Source organism: Pleurodeles waltl, chromosome 1_2 (genome assembly GCF_031143425.1).
Source record: "Pleurodeles waltl isolate 20211129_DDA chromosome 1_2, aPleWal1.hap1.20221129, whole genome shotgun sequence".
NCBI lineage: Eukaryota > Metazoa > Chordata > Amphibia > Caudata > Salamandridae > Pleurodeles > Pleurodeles waltl.
This window is the reverse complement of record NC_090437.1, coordinates 507392239-507407676: the sequence shown is the minus strand read 5'-3', so window position 1 is coordinate 507407676 and position 15438 is coordinate 507392239.

Genomic DNA, 15438 nt, shown 5'->3' with positions numbered 1-15438 from the left:
AGGTCCAGGAATCCATCTTCAGTGATTTGCAGTCTGTTGTGGTCGTTGCAAAATCCTTTTTCACAAATTTAGTGTGTTTCTGGGGAAATTGTAGTACTTTACTCCTACTTTCCAGGGTCTTGGGGTGGGGTCCCCTTTACACCGTCAGTGTTTTCTTACACTCACAGTGACCCTCTACACACTACATTAGCCTAGGGGTCCATTCGTGGTTTGCATTCCACTTTCTTAGTATATGGTTTGTGTTGCCCCTAGGCCTATTGCATCCTATTGTATTCACTATTTTCTGACTGTTTTACTTACCTGATTTGGTTAGTTGTGTATATTTTGTGTATGTTACTTACCTCCTAATTTTTGGCACATTTTCACTAAAATAAAGTACCTTTATTTTTAGTAACTATGAGTATTGTCTTTCTTATGATATAGTACCTATGTGATATAAGTGGTATTGCATGAGCTTTGCATGTCTCCTAATTCACCCTTGGCTGCTCTGCTATAGCTACCTCTATCAACCTAAGCTGCTAGAACACTACTACACTCTAATAATAAGGGATCACCGGACCTGGCATAAGGTGTAAGTACCATTGGTACCCACTACAAACCAGGCCAGCCTCCTACATGCTGTGGGCTTTTCCTCGGTTGCCCGTAGGTTGACCCTATACAGGATTTATGCTGACTACTTGTAATAAAAGCATGCTGTGTACTGCTCCTTTTGGATGAATCACATAAGACATTTGTTCTGAGTGTCTATACCTAGTGCATGTCTGTGTCCTCCTGTGATACTGATAGGTGGACACTCTGTGGTGTTTATCCTGGCTGCCTTCAGTATTCAGTGCAATCCACCTGCCACACTTTTGCCACTCCCACTTAATCCCTCATGCCATTTACCAAGGCTGTCTTTCTTGTCTACATGTCTATGGGTTACTCTTTGTCATTCATAGATGTAGTCTTGAGATCATTTACCATGACTTGCTATATATAGTGCAGGTTGCTCAGCAGTTGCTAAACAGGGCATATGATGTCAAGTGGTTCCTACAGCTGCCTAATTCGGTGCATGCCATGGGCTACTCATTTGACATTTCTGAGTGAATTTAATAGCGTGTTCCATCTGACATCAGTGAATTAGCATCAATAGAATGCACTTTTTTCACTCTGTCAAGTCGCGTATGGAGGGCTAGGGGGCAGGCATGCTTAAGAGTTCTGTTGTCCTCACACAGTCTGATCATCTTGTAGCTATGCACAGGTCATCTTCAGCAGAAACAAGGTTTCACAAATGCCTCTCTTCTGTGGGCCAGGTGGCACAAGCCAGCCAACACTCTTTTCAGGCACACAGCACAAGGACAAGCCACAATCTTCTTTGTAAGTCACGGCAGCACAGGTCAAGCTGCAGTCGTCTTTTTTGTCTCAACGGTGTAGGAGAGATGAGTTTTACATTTTGGTCACAGTGGTGCAGGTCAAACTGATTTCCTCGCAGTTCACATCTAGAACTGTAAACTAGAGAGTTTGCTACCCATTGACTCCCAAGGTACACAAATTGTCACAGTGGTGCAGGTCAAACTGATTTCCTCGCAGTTCACATCTAGAACTGTAAACTAGAGAGTTTGCTACCCATTGACTTCCGAGGTACACAAATTGTTTCCTCCCGCCTCCATTCTCCTCCTCTGGCACACCTCACCTGTACGGACGTCTCACTGCACCTGGCTTTTCCTGGACAGCCAACCCTGCTGCAAGGCATGCTGTCTGCTAGGCACTGCAAGTCAGATGGGCAGCATCTTCCAGCAAAGTATAGACTCAGGTGATGTCTCCTCACATCTGGGAAGTTGGCTGTCACAAAGACACCATCCCTGGTTTTAGAGTTCTCTGAGTACTCTGTGGAAAACTCTCTTTCTTGGTCATAGAGAACGTAGAAGTGGAAAAACATAGGTCAGTAAGTCCCACTTGTGTACACTCAAGGCAATGTGGAGTCATTATCTGCACTTTCAGGGCTTTTTGGAGTGTTTCTCCTTTCAAATGCCTTCTCTGGCTGCTCGTTAGGCACAGTGTTTTTGTATTGTGATGTTCCTCACAGCATCACCAACACCAGCAACTCCCACAATAGAGGTGCGAAGAAGTGTGAGCTTTCTGCACCTCATCGTCCTCAGCCACAGTGAAGAGCAATCAGGAGGAAGACAAAAGGCTGGCTTTACCTTTGGAGTCCCTTTACGTTGAACAAGAGAGACTGCAGTCCTACATTTCACCCCCACAATCTTCCAAAATGGCAGAGCTACAGGAGGATTTATCAGCAGCTCTTCTCAGCAAAAGGCCTAGCAGAATATATAAAGAAACCTTGTCTCCACTTTCCCCACTTCACTGTGTAGAGCTTCTCAGTCCAGCATTAGGAATGTAAGTAGTACACTTCCACTGGCTGGTAAAACAACCTTGCCTCTATCTTGCTCTCAAACCAGGCCACATGCATCCAAATGAATCCCATAAGCCTTCATTACTCTGGCTCACTCATACATGCAATGTATGTGCCACATACACAAACATACACTACCCACACATGGGATGTTATGGCTCAGATCTGGGTTGGCATATGGAAACATAACTTTATATTCATGAACCAGTAGATTTTCTCTCCAGTGAAACAAATAAAAAGGTCTTGTCAGATCTATGAATTCACAAAACACAGCATGCTGCCACCACCACACTATGGGGGTCATTCACCGCCAACAGGCTGGCAGTGCTTCTGGGGCAATTCTGACCACGGCGGTAAAGCCGCGGTCAGAAAAGGGAAGCTGGCGGTTTCCCGCCGGTTTCCCGCTGCCCCTGTGAATCCTCCACGGCGGCGCTGCAAGCAGCGCCGCCATGGGGATTCCGACCCCCTTCCCGCCAGCCTGGTTCTGGCGGTTTTCACCGCCAGAACCAGGCTGGCGGGAACGGGTGTCGTGGGGCCCCTGGGGGTCCACTGGCATGGGCACTGCAGGGGCCCCCTAACAGGGCCCCACATTGATTTTCAGTATCTGCTTGGCAGACACTGAAAATCGCGACGGGTGCAAATGCACCCATCGCACACCAGCAACTCCGCCGGCTCCATTCGGAGCCGGCTTCCTCGTTGCTGGTGCTTTCCCGCTGGGCGGGCGGGCGGCCTTTTGGGGGTCGCCCGCCAGCCCAGCGGGAAAGTCAGAATGACCGCCGCGGTCTTTTGACCGCGGTACGGTCTTCTGGCGGTTCCCGCTTGGCAGGCGGCGACCGCCGCCCGCCAAAGTAGGAATCAGGCCCTATATGCTAAATCCATAACAGGGATGATCCACTATTAGTGCAAAGAGTGCATGCTTGGTGCATTTTACCAGGACCTCACTCATGTCAAGGGATTGGCTAAGGTCTCTCGGAGCACTCTAGATTAGATTGAGACTAGGGCCAAAAATCAAAAATCAAGATACCAAATACTCTCTGGCCTACTTCATGTTTTGTTGGATTATTCCTTCACCTTGATGGAGGTGAACCCCTCCAAATTATGAAATGTCTGCTGGTCCAGCAGACATATTAATCTTTGGCAGGAACTGGAATTTGGTTTTTAAAATTGCCTCCTTGGCATGGGGCATTTGAGCACTTTTCAGTGCCCCTTAACACCAGTTTTTTCATGGTGGTGATGGGCATTGAAAAATGGCTATATGTCTGCCTATCTAAATTAGGCAGGCAGCAATATGGCCACACTTCCGATGGCCCTTACTCTGTCAGGTCGTCAGAGGAGTATGACCATGGAATAGTCTCCGCCATCGTCAAACTATAGTCCGCCCATATTTAAATTGGGCAGATGGAACATAGTATTGGTAGAAAGGGAACTCCTTCACCATTGCAACAAAGTTCCCCCTCCACCAAGACATAAGTCAGGCCCTCAGCCAGCCACTCAGAGCAGAGGAACAGAATTGGACACCATGCAGGGGACATTCCTATCCCAACATTTTCACTCTCTTCCTGCCTTTATATATTTAGGTAAAAACAACAAGTGATGGACGGAATGCTGAACATTGTCAAACACTCATCCCCAGTCATAGATCTGGGTTTAATCCATCGTTCTTTTGCTCACCATGCCACCCCAGTTTGGACCCAGCCATATGCAAATCAGTCTTGACCCTGTTCCTCATGGGAACAGTCCAGACCGAACTGCCAAGCCAGGTCCTCACTGGACCGGAAACAAGCATCCTGGGACCGGTTTCAGGGTTTCACCCCTCATCAGCCAGGCTAGCTTGAATCCAGTGGCATGGGAAGCACGGGACCCACGTCTGGGCATACCCTTCCCACTTAGGGCGACAAAGCAAAAACAACAAGTGATGGACGGAATGCTGAACATTGTCAAACACTCATCCCCAGTCATAGATCTGGGTTTAATCCATCGTTCTTTTGCTCACCATGCCACCCCAGTTTGGACCCAGCCATATGCAAATCAGTCTTGACCCTGTTCCTCATGGGAACAGTCCAGACCGAACTGCCAAGCCAGGTCCTCACTGGACCGGAAACAAGCATCCTGGGACCGGTTTCAGGGTTTCACCCCTCATCAGCCAGGCTAGCTTGAATCCAGTGGCATGGGAAGCACGGGACCCACGTCTGGGCATACCCTTCCCACTTAGGGCAAACTGGGGTGGCATGGTAAGCAAAAGAACGATGGATTAAACCCAGATCTGTGACTGGGGGTGAGTGTTTGACAATGTTCAGCATTCCGTCCATCACTTGTTGTTTTTGCTTTGTCGCCCTAAGTGGGAAGGGTATGCCCAGACGTGGGTCCCGTGCTTCCCATGCCACTGGATTCAAGCTAGCCTGGCTGATGAGGGGTGAAACCCCGAAACCGGTCCCAGGATGCTTGTTTCCAGTCCAGTGAGGACCTGGCTTGGCAGTTCGGGCTGGACTGTTCCCATGTGGAACAGGGTCAAGACTGATTTGCATATGGCTGGGTCCAAACTGGGGTGGCATGGTAAGCAAAAGAACGATGTATTAAACCCAGATCTGTGACTGGGGGTGAGTGTTTGACAATGTTCAGCATTCCGTCCATCACTTGTTGTTTTTGCTTTGTCGCCATAAGTGGGAAGGGTATGCCCAGACGTGGGTCCCGTGCTTCCCATGCCACTGGATTCAAGCTAGCCTGGCTGATGAGGGGTGAAACCCCGAAACCGGTCCCAGGATGCTTGTTTCCAGTCCAGTGAGGACCTGGCTTGGCAGTTCGGGCTGGACTGTTCCCATGTGGAACAGGGTCAAGACTGATTTGCATATGGCTGGGTCCAAACTGGGGTGGCATGGTAAGCAAAAGAACGATGGATTAAACCCAGATCTGTGACTGGGGGTGAGTGTTTGACAATGTTCAGCATTCCGTCCATCACTTGTTGTTTTTGCTTTGTCGCCCTAAGTGGGAAGGGTATGCCCAGACGTGGGTCCCGTGCTTCCCATGCCACTGGATTCAAGCTAGCCTGGCTGATGAGGGGTGAAACCCCGAAACCGGTCCCAGGATGCTTGTTTCTAGTCCAGTGAGGACCTGGCTTGGCAGTTCGGGCTGGACTGTTCCCATGTGGAACAGGGTCAAGACTGATTTGCATATGGCTGGGTCCAAACTGGGGTGGCATGGTAAGCAAAAGAACGATGGATTAAACCCAGATCTGTGACTGGGGGTGAGTGTTTGACAATGTTCAGCATTCCGTCCATCACTTGTTGTTTTTGCTTTGTCGCCCTAAGTGGGAAGGGTATGCCCAGACGTGGGTCCCGTGCTTCCCATGCCACTGGATTCAAGCTAGCCTGGCTGATGAGGGGTGAAACCCCGAAACCGGTCCCAGGATGCTTGTTTCCAGTCCAGTGAGGACCTGGCTTGGCAGTTCGGGCTGGACTGTTCCCATGTGGAACAGGGTCAAGACTGATTTGCATATGGCTGGGTCCAAACTGGGGTGGCATGGTAAGCAAAAGAACGATGGATTAAACCCAGATCTGTGACTGGGGGTGAGTGTTTGACAATGTTCAGCATTCCGTCCATCACTTGTTGTTTTTGCTTTGTCGCCCTAAGTGGGAAGGGTATGCTCAGACGTGGGTCCCGTGCTTCCCATGCCACTGGATTCAAGCTAGCCTGGCTGATGAGGGGTGAAACCCCGAAACCGGTCCCAGGATGCTTGTTTCCAGTCCAGTGAGGACCTGGCTTGGCAGTTCGGGCTGGACTGTTCCCATGTGGAACAGGGTCAAGACTGATTTGCATATGGCTGGGTCCAAACTGGGGTGGCATGGTAAGCAAAAGAACGATGGATTAAACCCAGATCTGTGACTGGGGGTGAGTGTTTGACAATGTTCAGCATTCCGTCCATCACTTGTTGTTTTTGCTTTGTCGCCCTAAGTGGGAAAGGTATGCCCAGACGTGGGTCCCGTGCTTCCCATGCCACTGGATTCAAGCTAGCCTGGCTGATGAGGGGTGAAACCCCGAAACCGGTCCCAGGATGCTTGTTTCCAGTCCAGTGAGGACCTGGCTTGGCAGTTCGGGCTGGACTGTTCCCATGTGGAACAGGGTCAAGACTGATTTGCATATGGCTGGGTCCAAACTGGGGTGGTATGGTAAGCAAAAGAACGATGGATTAAACCCAGATCTGTGACTGGGGGTGAGTGTTTGACAATGTTCAGCATTCCGTCCATCACTTGTTGTTTTTGCTTTGTCGCCCTAAGTGGGAAGGGTATGCCCAGACGTGGGTCCCGTGCTTCCCATGCCACTGGATTCAAGCTAGCCTGGCTGATGAGGGGTGAAACCCCGAAACCGGTCCCAGGATGCTTGTTTCCAGTCCAGTGAGGACCTGGCTTGGCAGTTCGGGCTGGACTGTTCCCATGTGGAACAGGGTCAAGACTGATTTGCATATGGCTGGGTCCAAACTGGGGTGGCATGGTAAGCAAAAGAACGATGGATTAAACCCAGATCTGTGACTGGGGGTGAGTGTTTGACAATGTTCAGCATTCCGTCCATCACTTGTTGTTTTTGCTTTGTCGCCCTAAGTGGGAAGGGTATGCCCAGACGTGGGTCCCGTGCTTCCCATGCCACTGGATTCAAGCTAGCCTGGCTGATGAGGGGTGAAACCCCGAAACCGGTCCCAGGATGCTTGTTTCCAGTCCAGTGAGGACCTGGCTTGGCAGTTCGGGCTGGACTGTTCCCATGTGGAACAGGGTCAAGACTGATTTGCATATGGCTGGGTCCAAACTGGGGTGGCATGGTAAGCAAAAGAATGATGGATTAAACCCAGATCTGTGACTGGGGGTGAGTGTTTGACAATGTTCAGCATTCCGTCCATCACTTGTTGTTTTTGCTTTGTCGCCCTAAGTGGGAAGGGTATGCCCAGACGTGGGTCCCGTGCTTCCCATGCCACTGGATTCAAGCTAGCCTGGCTGATGAGGGGTGAAACCCCGAAACCGGTCCCAGGATGCTTGTTTCCAGTCCAGTGAGGACCTGGCTTGGCAGTTCGGGCTGGACTGTTCCCATGTGGAACAGGGTCAAGACTGATTTGCATATGGCTGGGTCCAAACTGGGGTGGCATGGTAAGCAAAAGAACGATGGATTAAACCCAGATCTGTGACTGGGGGTGAGTGTTTGACAATGTTCAGCATTCCGTCCATCACTTGTTGTTTTTGCTTTGTCGCCCTAAGTGGGAAGGGTATGCCCAGACGTGGGTCCCGTGCTTCCCATGCCACTGGATTCAAGCTAGCCTGGCTGATGAGGGGTGAAACCCCGAAACCGGTCCCAGGATGCTTGTTTCCAGTCCAGTGAGGACCTGGCTTGGCAGTTCGTGCTGGACTGTTCCCATGTGGAACAGGGTCAAGACTGATTTGCATATGGCTGGGTCCAAACTGGGGTGGCATGGTAAGCAAAAGAACGATGGATTAAACCCAGATCTGTGACTGGGGGTGAGTGTTTGACAATGTTCAGCATTCCGTCCATCACTTGTTGTTTTTGCTTTATATATTTAGGTGCCACGACTTACAAAAGGATTGTAGCATCAGTCTAATCACTCAGGCATGAAACCAAAACACTACCCAAATACAGTAGGCCACAGTGCAATTCAATATTCATCCAACCAAGCACGCCCCCCCATGGTGTACCATGCCATCCATCTACTAATGAGCTTCAGCATCCCGCCAGGGTTATTTAGTTCTATAAAAATTGCATTACAATACAGTAAGATGGATGTGGTTTGAGCAGTCAAAAGGTGGAAAACTGATGACCCAAAACAATAAACATTTAGGCTAGGAAAATAAATGGGAGTGATTCTGGCTCATCCACATTGATTTAGCACAGAAACGAGACTCTGGTGCTGTTAAACATGCATGTGGCAGACGGTTTTCACAATGTTACCCCTGCCTTTCCCGAGGCATATGTACGCTCTGTATTGTCACTGAATTCGGTCTGCTTCCTGCTACTAAGAATGGACTCAACAATCAGCACACAGGCAATGAATTGTACTTTGGTTCTTGTTTCTGCGGACAAGATTGGAACAAACAAAAGAAGTCAGATAAGACAGCTAGTATTGTTGGAACCCACTTTGCCTGTAGACAGTAATCACTGGGTTGATTATTGGACCTTGCAGCATAATACTCTTTTGTCAATGCTTTTCGAAGGCAGTTCAAGTTCACCTACAGAACCTTTACCTGCTAAATTCTTACAATTATATGAAACTTCTTTCCTAGAAGGAAAGTTACCTGACCCCTTTACATTACGGATGGTAATCCCTCTGCTAAAAAAACTGGAGCTTGATCTGGCCAATCCTGCGAATTATGGGGCAGATGTATGAAAAATGTTTGCACTCGCAAATGGTGCGAATCTCAAAATTCGGCCGTTTGCGAGTGCAAAAAAGTGGTCTGCGATGCATGAAAGGCATTCGCAGACCACAAATAAGAAATCACAAAAATTGCGATTTCTTGCGTTGCGACCTGGTTTTGCGAGAATGGCATTTTGCACATGTAAAATATCATTAAAAGAAACCAGGTGGTAACCTGGTGCAAAATTTAAAAATGCATTTAAAAAGGCATTTTTAAATTGTACATGTAAAGCACACATGCCCTTTTGGCATGTGTGCACCTTACATGTCCCCAAAAATGTTTTTGGGGTGCAGCAGAGGGGGCCTAAGGCCCCCAGCACCCTGGGTTTTTGCATTTCCAAAATTGCGATTTCTGGTTCAGAAATCGCAATTTTGGAAATGCAAAAAATTCGCAGGTATGGGCCAGCTGCGAATGGGGCCGGTAACGCCATTTGCGATTTGGTAATAGCATTTGTGATTTTTAAGAAATCGCTATTACCGATTCGCAAATGTGATACATGGCACTTTGCGCGTCAGAAATAGCGATTTCTTAAAAATTCAAATCGCAAAGGGGCGTGATGATACATCTGGCCCTATATTCCTAATATACTGCTGCCTACTATGTCTCAGCTTCTTGACTACTTGGTCGCTGAAATACGTTGCAAATTCTTGGACTTTAATGACATATTGGATGATGTTTAAGTGGGTTTCTGTCTTGGAGATAGTACAGATGTGGCATTATTAGCTGTATTTGATGACCACAATCTTCAGGCTCAAGATGACAGGGTCATTGTTCTGATCCTATTAGTTGTATCTGTAGCCTTTGATACTGTTGACTGTAAATGTCTCACTGATCAGCTAAGCAATTCTAAAATTGAGGGCAAAATGTTTAAATGGCTAATCTCTTGTCTAATCGGGAGATCTCAGCAAATCCCCCAAGGATCTTTTACCTCTCAGATATACAAGATCTCTTCTGTTACCCCACAAGGTTTTGTTCTCTCATCCTCCTTTTTAATCTGTATGTGAGACCATTGGCACACTCGCTGGGGCTTATTTTATATATGTACGACGACAACATTCAATTTATGTTCAGATTGACTGAGCTTTCAAGGCATGGCGTGACCCTTCAGCAATGTTTAGTAACTTTACCCACCTGAATGGGTATATCTACTCAAACTTAATGGTCACATTGAAAAGACAGGAATCTTGATTACAGGTTGCCACCTGTCAGGCCCTCAGTCTCTTCGGTGCCTCTGAGGTGTGGCCCCTTTAAGGGAACGGAGCAGTAGGCTATAAGTGGCGCGCAGCACCTCGAAACACCACTCGTCATCTGTATTTGCTGCTGGTGTTTCTGGTGAGATGTGCTGTTGCCTCTCTTCTCATAGTGTCTTGAGACTACTTCTGCTGTCTTCACAGGATTCTCCCGTCAGCTGGCCTGGGCCCTGGGGAGCTTCCCCTCTCCAGACATTTGTTTTTCGGTTTGGTAACGCACTCGTAGCGCTAAACTTGCTTGAACCTTTAATCTTCATCTTCGAGCCTAACAACATTCTTATTTGCCATACTCTTTAGATTTTACAGTATTGGTCGTCTTCACAGTGTTTGTTATCAGATAAGTTTGATTCATGGACATTACTCATAGCATTTCTAAACAAACATAGTTATATGACTTGGACCTGTGGTGCACCCCATATGTATATGAACTCTATGTGAACCTAAGATGTGGCTGTAACCTTGTTTTAGTTTCCTGCCATTTGAGTTTTCGAAACTGAGAGACTTTCCTTTAGTATTATGCAAGGATATGAAGTAATACTCCGGATGAAGTATAATGCAGTGGATTAAGTAGTAATTTGCTATTGCAGTTTATTGATATAGTCAGAACTATTGGTTCTCTTATGCTGAATATTTTGAAAAAATCATTTTTTACTAGGAATTAACTCTTTGAAGGATGTGCCCTGTGAAGTACAATAGGTATTCATATTTGTGTATATGTATATATATATATATATATATATATATATATATATATATATATAAAAAACAGTGAATTGTACTAGAAGTGACACTTACCTTTGAGTTTCTTTTTTAGATTCATGAATCAGATCTTACAAGGCTTCCTTAACACAAAGATAGGGAGGAGGGATATTAAGGTAAATCAATGTTACTGGTGAGCCTAGTCTGGATAACTGTATCATTGAATATGAAAGTATTAGTGGTGATTTCTTCTTTATCTATGCAGATAAATCCACCCCAACAGAGGTGACTAGAGGTAGCCTGGGTATCCACAAAATGCATACCTGCATCCCAGGGAATCAAGCTGACTCCAATATCTGTAAAAGTGAATTTGGTTATTTGAGAGACAGGGTTCTATCACCAATTCCATTTCACCCCTGTGAACAGGTAGGAGTCTGCCACCACCATTCTCTCTGGCAATCCAGTGTATGACCAGTAAATTGGGCTCTTGTCCTGCTCCACTGAAGTCACTTAAGATCCTTGGAATAAAAATTGATGACATGGCCCGAGTGGACTCCCCGGTGGCTGCAGTGAACTTTGAAAGTGGATATCAGACTGTAGCCACCAATAGTAGTTCAAATCTAGATAACTGGGACAGTATATGTTGGGGTGTTAAAAAGATCTGTTTTTGGCCCTTTGCAGTCAATCCAAAACCAGGCAGCCTACCTCGCTACCCACAGACTCTGCTCTTCTGGCCCCATTCTTAAATCCCTTCACTAACTTTCTATCCAACAACACATCTCCTGTCTTGTTCACAGATTTGTTTTCAGCAGCGTTCCTCATTTTTTAGACACACGCCTCGCCAAATGCTGTCCATCTAGATCTCTTTATCCAGTCTTTCTTTACCTTTTGACTGTTCGAAGATTCTGTAGAGCGTGCTAAGGTGGCCGCTCTTTCTCAGTGCTAGCCCCATGTTTAAGGAACTCATTGCCCACGAACTTCAAACTGATACACAATCATGCTCAGTTCAGGAACACGCTTAAAACCTGTCTTTTCTCAAAATTATTTATATAAATCACACTGCTTATTTTCTCGCTGAGTCAGTTACATTACGAAGAACCCCCGGGAATACGCTGTATAACTCTTATTATAATATGCAGTTTGTGACTGTCGAGCACGTTTTGGTGGAGTATGCCTGCTTTACCCATCTTCTACACTGTGTTCTCACATTAGTGCTAACCTGAATTAATGACTGTGGCTCTCTTTTTCAATGTATGTGATATCATGGTAGATGGATGCTGAGATATGCAGCATTATGCATGTTTTTAGGAACAAAATGATTTCTTATTCACATCATGAGAACTAGCTGCTTTTTCCCAGTTACAACAGATACTACTGCTGCCCAGGAGAGGGCAGTCTCATACTTTCAAAATCCAGTACAATGCTATAAAATGATTCTGCATTAAAATCCACTAAAAGTTTTATTTCTTTCAAGTCGGAGGCAAAAGCACAGAAGAGGAAGAGCCAGGGAGCACCCCATCTCTAAGGAGAATAAAACACACACAAGACATACATAAGTTACTATTACTGTGCAGATTCTGCTACCTACTAGTGAAGGAGAGTCACGATTTCTTCAGGCACAAAGAAGGCGGTTATTATACCATTTATTTTTCTGCTGTTAAGAGGGCATACCGTGGCTGTGCCAATATGCATTCCAGAATAAGAAATGAAATGCACTTAATGACATATATAAGGTGTGCTTAAATGTATTTATGCAAAGGAAGAAAGTTGAAAGGGCTGAAAGTCCTGAACTGAATTATAACTATAGGTAGAAATGTAGAATGACCATATGCAAATCACATGTATGTAATATTATTCAATGTAAGAATATTATGATAATCTACGTAATTGATATTTCCATAGTCATTACCCTTCTATAGTACTTAGGCAAAATTTACTTATAACCATGTATTTGAATGTGCATTGAGATCTATGTTAAGTTGGCTACAGTTAAGGCCTGAAATGTTTTTCTGGGTTTAACCTTCAGTGTGGAAGTTTTGCTTTTGCTGTATATTTTTTTGTATGCAGGTGTGTCTGCAGACTTTTCAGTTAATAAAAAGCTTATTGTTAGTTGTAGATAAAGAGGTATGGGAAGAGAGGTTGCCAAGAATGTCGAGTGTTAACAAGGAGTCAAGAAGAACTCCCCTCCAGATTCCTGAATGTGTGAACAATCCAAGGCGCTCCTCATTGCTTGGACCCAGAGATGAAACTCTAAGGAGAAGATACCATTCACAATCATGAACAGACCATGGAAGTTACTGGCAGTTATGTCAACTATCTGAGCTTCGGTGGGATAAGAGTGTTTTAGCCATTTAGATCTTTAGATTCCCTTTGCCCTTTGACTAGAGCGGACTCTTAGATACTTAGAGAGGTACACATCTCTGATATCCTTTGCTTTAGCTGATTTGGCTTTATGCTACCTGATCTCTCTTACAGGAACTTGTACTGAGGTTTCCGTAGTGCTGGTACTTTTAATTCATACTCTATTGCCTTGAGGCAGATAATTCTTGGGGTGTCCTAGAGCCACGTAGTTAGACTGATATAGATTCAGTGGTTAGGCAGGTGAATCAAAGCCATTACCACTTTCACTTATCTACTCAGCATGGCAGGGCAAAGGGTTTGCATGATGCTCTAAATAAGAATGGGCTGCAACCTCAACCTATCAAATACCAATGTATATTATTCAAAACTTCATACCACTCACAGTCTAGGGTGTAAGAGAAAAATAGTATGAGGATAGTTCTTCATATGCCCTGTAATTGTGAGTTATACCCTAACTGGTGAAAATGCATAGCAGATACATCCAAAGCCCTCACATCAGACACACTTCTAAAAACCAAACATAACAATTTTACCAGTTTAGATGAGTAACACATCAATGATAATTTGTCTTTGTCTTTCCCGTGGCTGAAAGTTATAAAGTCAAATCAACATCCCACAGCTTAGAATACGTAGGCTGGGAAGGATGTGCCTACTTAATCACCTTCAAGAATGTACACACCTCAGGTTGCTCACCTATTGGTTTACTCTCCACTTTCTGATGCCCTACTGAAATTGCAGACCTGTAGGTACTATCCTGAAAAATCTTTGACTCTCTGCCAAGGATTCCAAGAACATTTTCAATATTTGAGCAAACAAGATCAGTGTCCCTTCCCACACATTAGCTACAACAGACATACCAGATGTTTTGACATATTTGGAAGCTAACTCTGAAAGGTCTAGTAGATCTGAAAAAGACCTGAGATGTCCCAAGCCAACAACTTTAGCTTGCCCTCCAGAACTAAACTTGGTATTGCCATTCAGGATCCATCAGCCGTGCTGGAATTATTGGGAGCAGAAGTGGGCAATCCATCAACAACTTCAGAAGAGATGCTAGCCATGGCTGGGTCCCCCACAGAGGTGTCACAGTTGTCACCCTAGCTGAGTGTCTGAACTTACAAAACATACCTGATGATCTTGAGGAAAATAGAAAAAGCATAAAGATTTCCAACACAGCAGTCCTGCAGAAAGACATCCATAGGCAATGCTTCTGCATCTGGCCTCCAAATGTAATATGTGCTCAACTGAGTTGTCTGTCTTGAGGAAAACATCTATATGGAAGGGCCTCTATGACATACTGTAGACCTGAAGGTGCAACTGCCAGATGGTCCAGTCATACGTACTCCTCAAGTACCAGTCCATCGGCCAGCAAACCTGAAGACCGGTTCGTTCAACAGGATCTGCAGGTACTTCCTGTGGTGCTGGAATGTGACACTGTCAAATACGTGTCTTTTAAATTCAGATGCACAGTGCAGACCCCAGGAAGCAAATTATCCCCGAGACTGACCACTACCTCCATCCTATTATGCTATTAAAGAGCATACTGATTCAGGTCTTTAAGATTTATTACCGGTCTGAATTGTTTTTTTTTGCACTCTGAGAATATTGCTGCTAAAGCTGTTTGGATGCAGTACACAAGGCTTCACTGCCCCTTTCCAAAACAACTCCTGAAACTCATCTACAACCGAATGTTGGCTCACCTGAGAAAGCTGCATAGGCATTCGAGTTGTGTCTGCAACAATGTATTCTAAAATATGTGTTTATGACCTCACCTGTCAGCAGCACATGCATAACTCCGAGAGTTTTCAAGTTTACGTATGGCCTGTAGACGGCAGAAAAAAAACCAGAATCCTTCTGGGACCATTATGCAGCCCGTGATGAGCTAGGATTGTCTAGCCTGTCGTACATCTGCTGCAGCAGTAAAGGTATGTGTGTCCTTGTAAACCACTAAGATTCAGTTTGCCATCTAGATCATGACACAATAACTCTCAAATTGAGAATATTCTTCGAAGTGAGGACTAAGTTGAATATTTGATGACATCACAGAAAGTGTTGTCACTTGATCTTTGACATCAATGACAAAAAAGACACATAATTGAAATGATAAAAAACCCAAATACATGTAAATTAAATTATTACCAAAACCTCACAAAATTAACTACATAGTGTACAAAAGTTGTGAGGCAGCACTACTCCCATCAACTGAAGTGCCTTGATAAGGGCTGGTGGTGAGACAGCTTCCAGAAGCCTTTACAGCTCTCAGCAGTTGCTTTGCACATAGCAGAGTACTAAACCAGTTCATATTCTGAGATCGCGGTCCGGCCTTTTT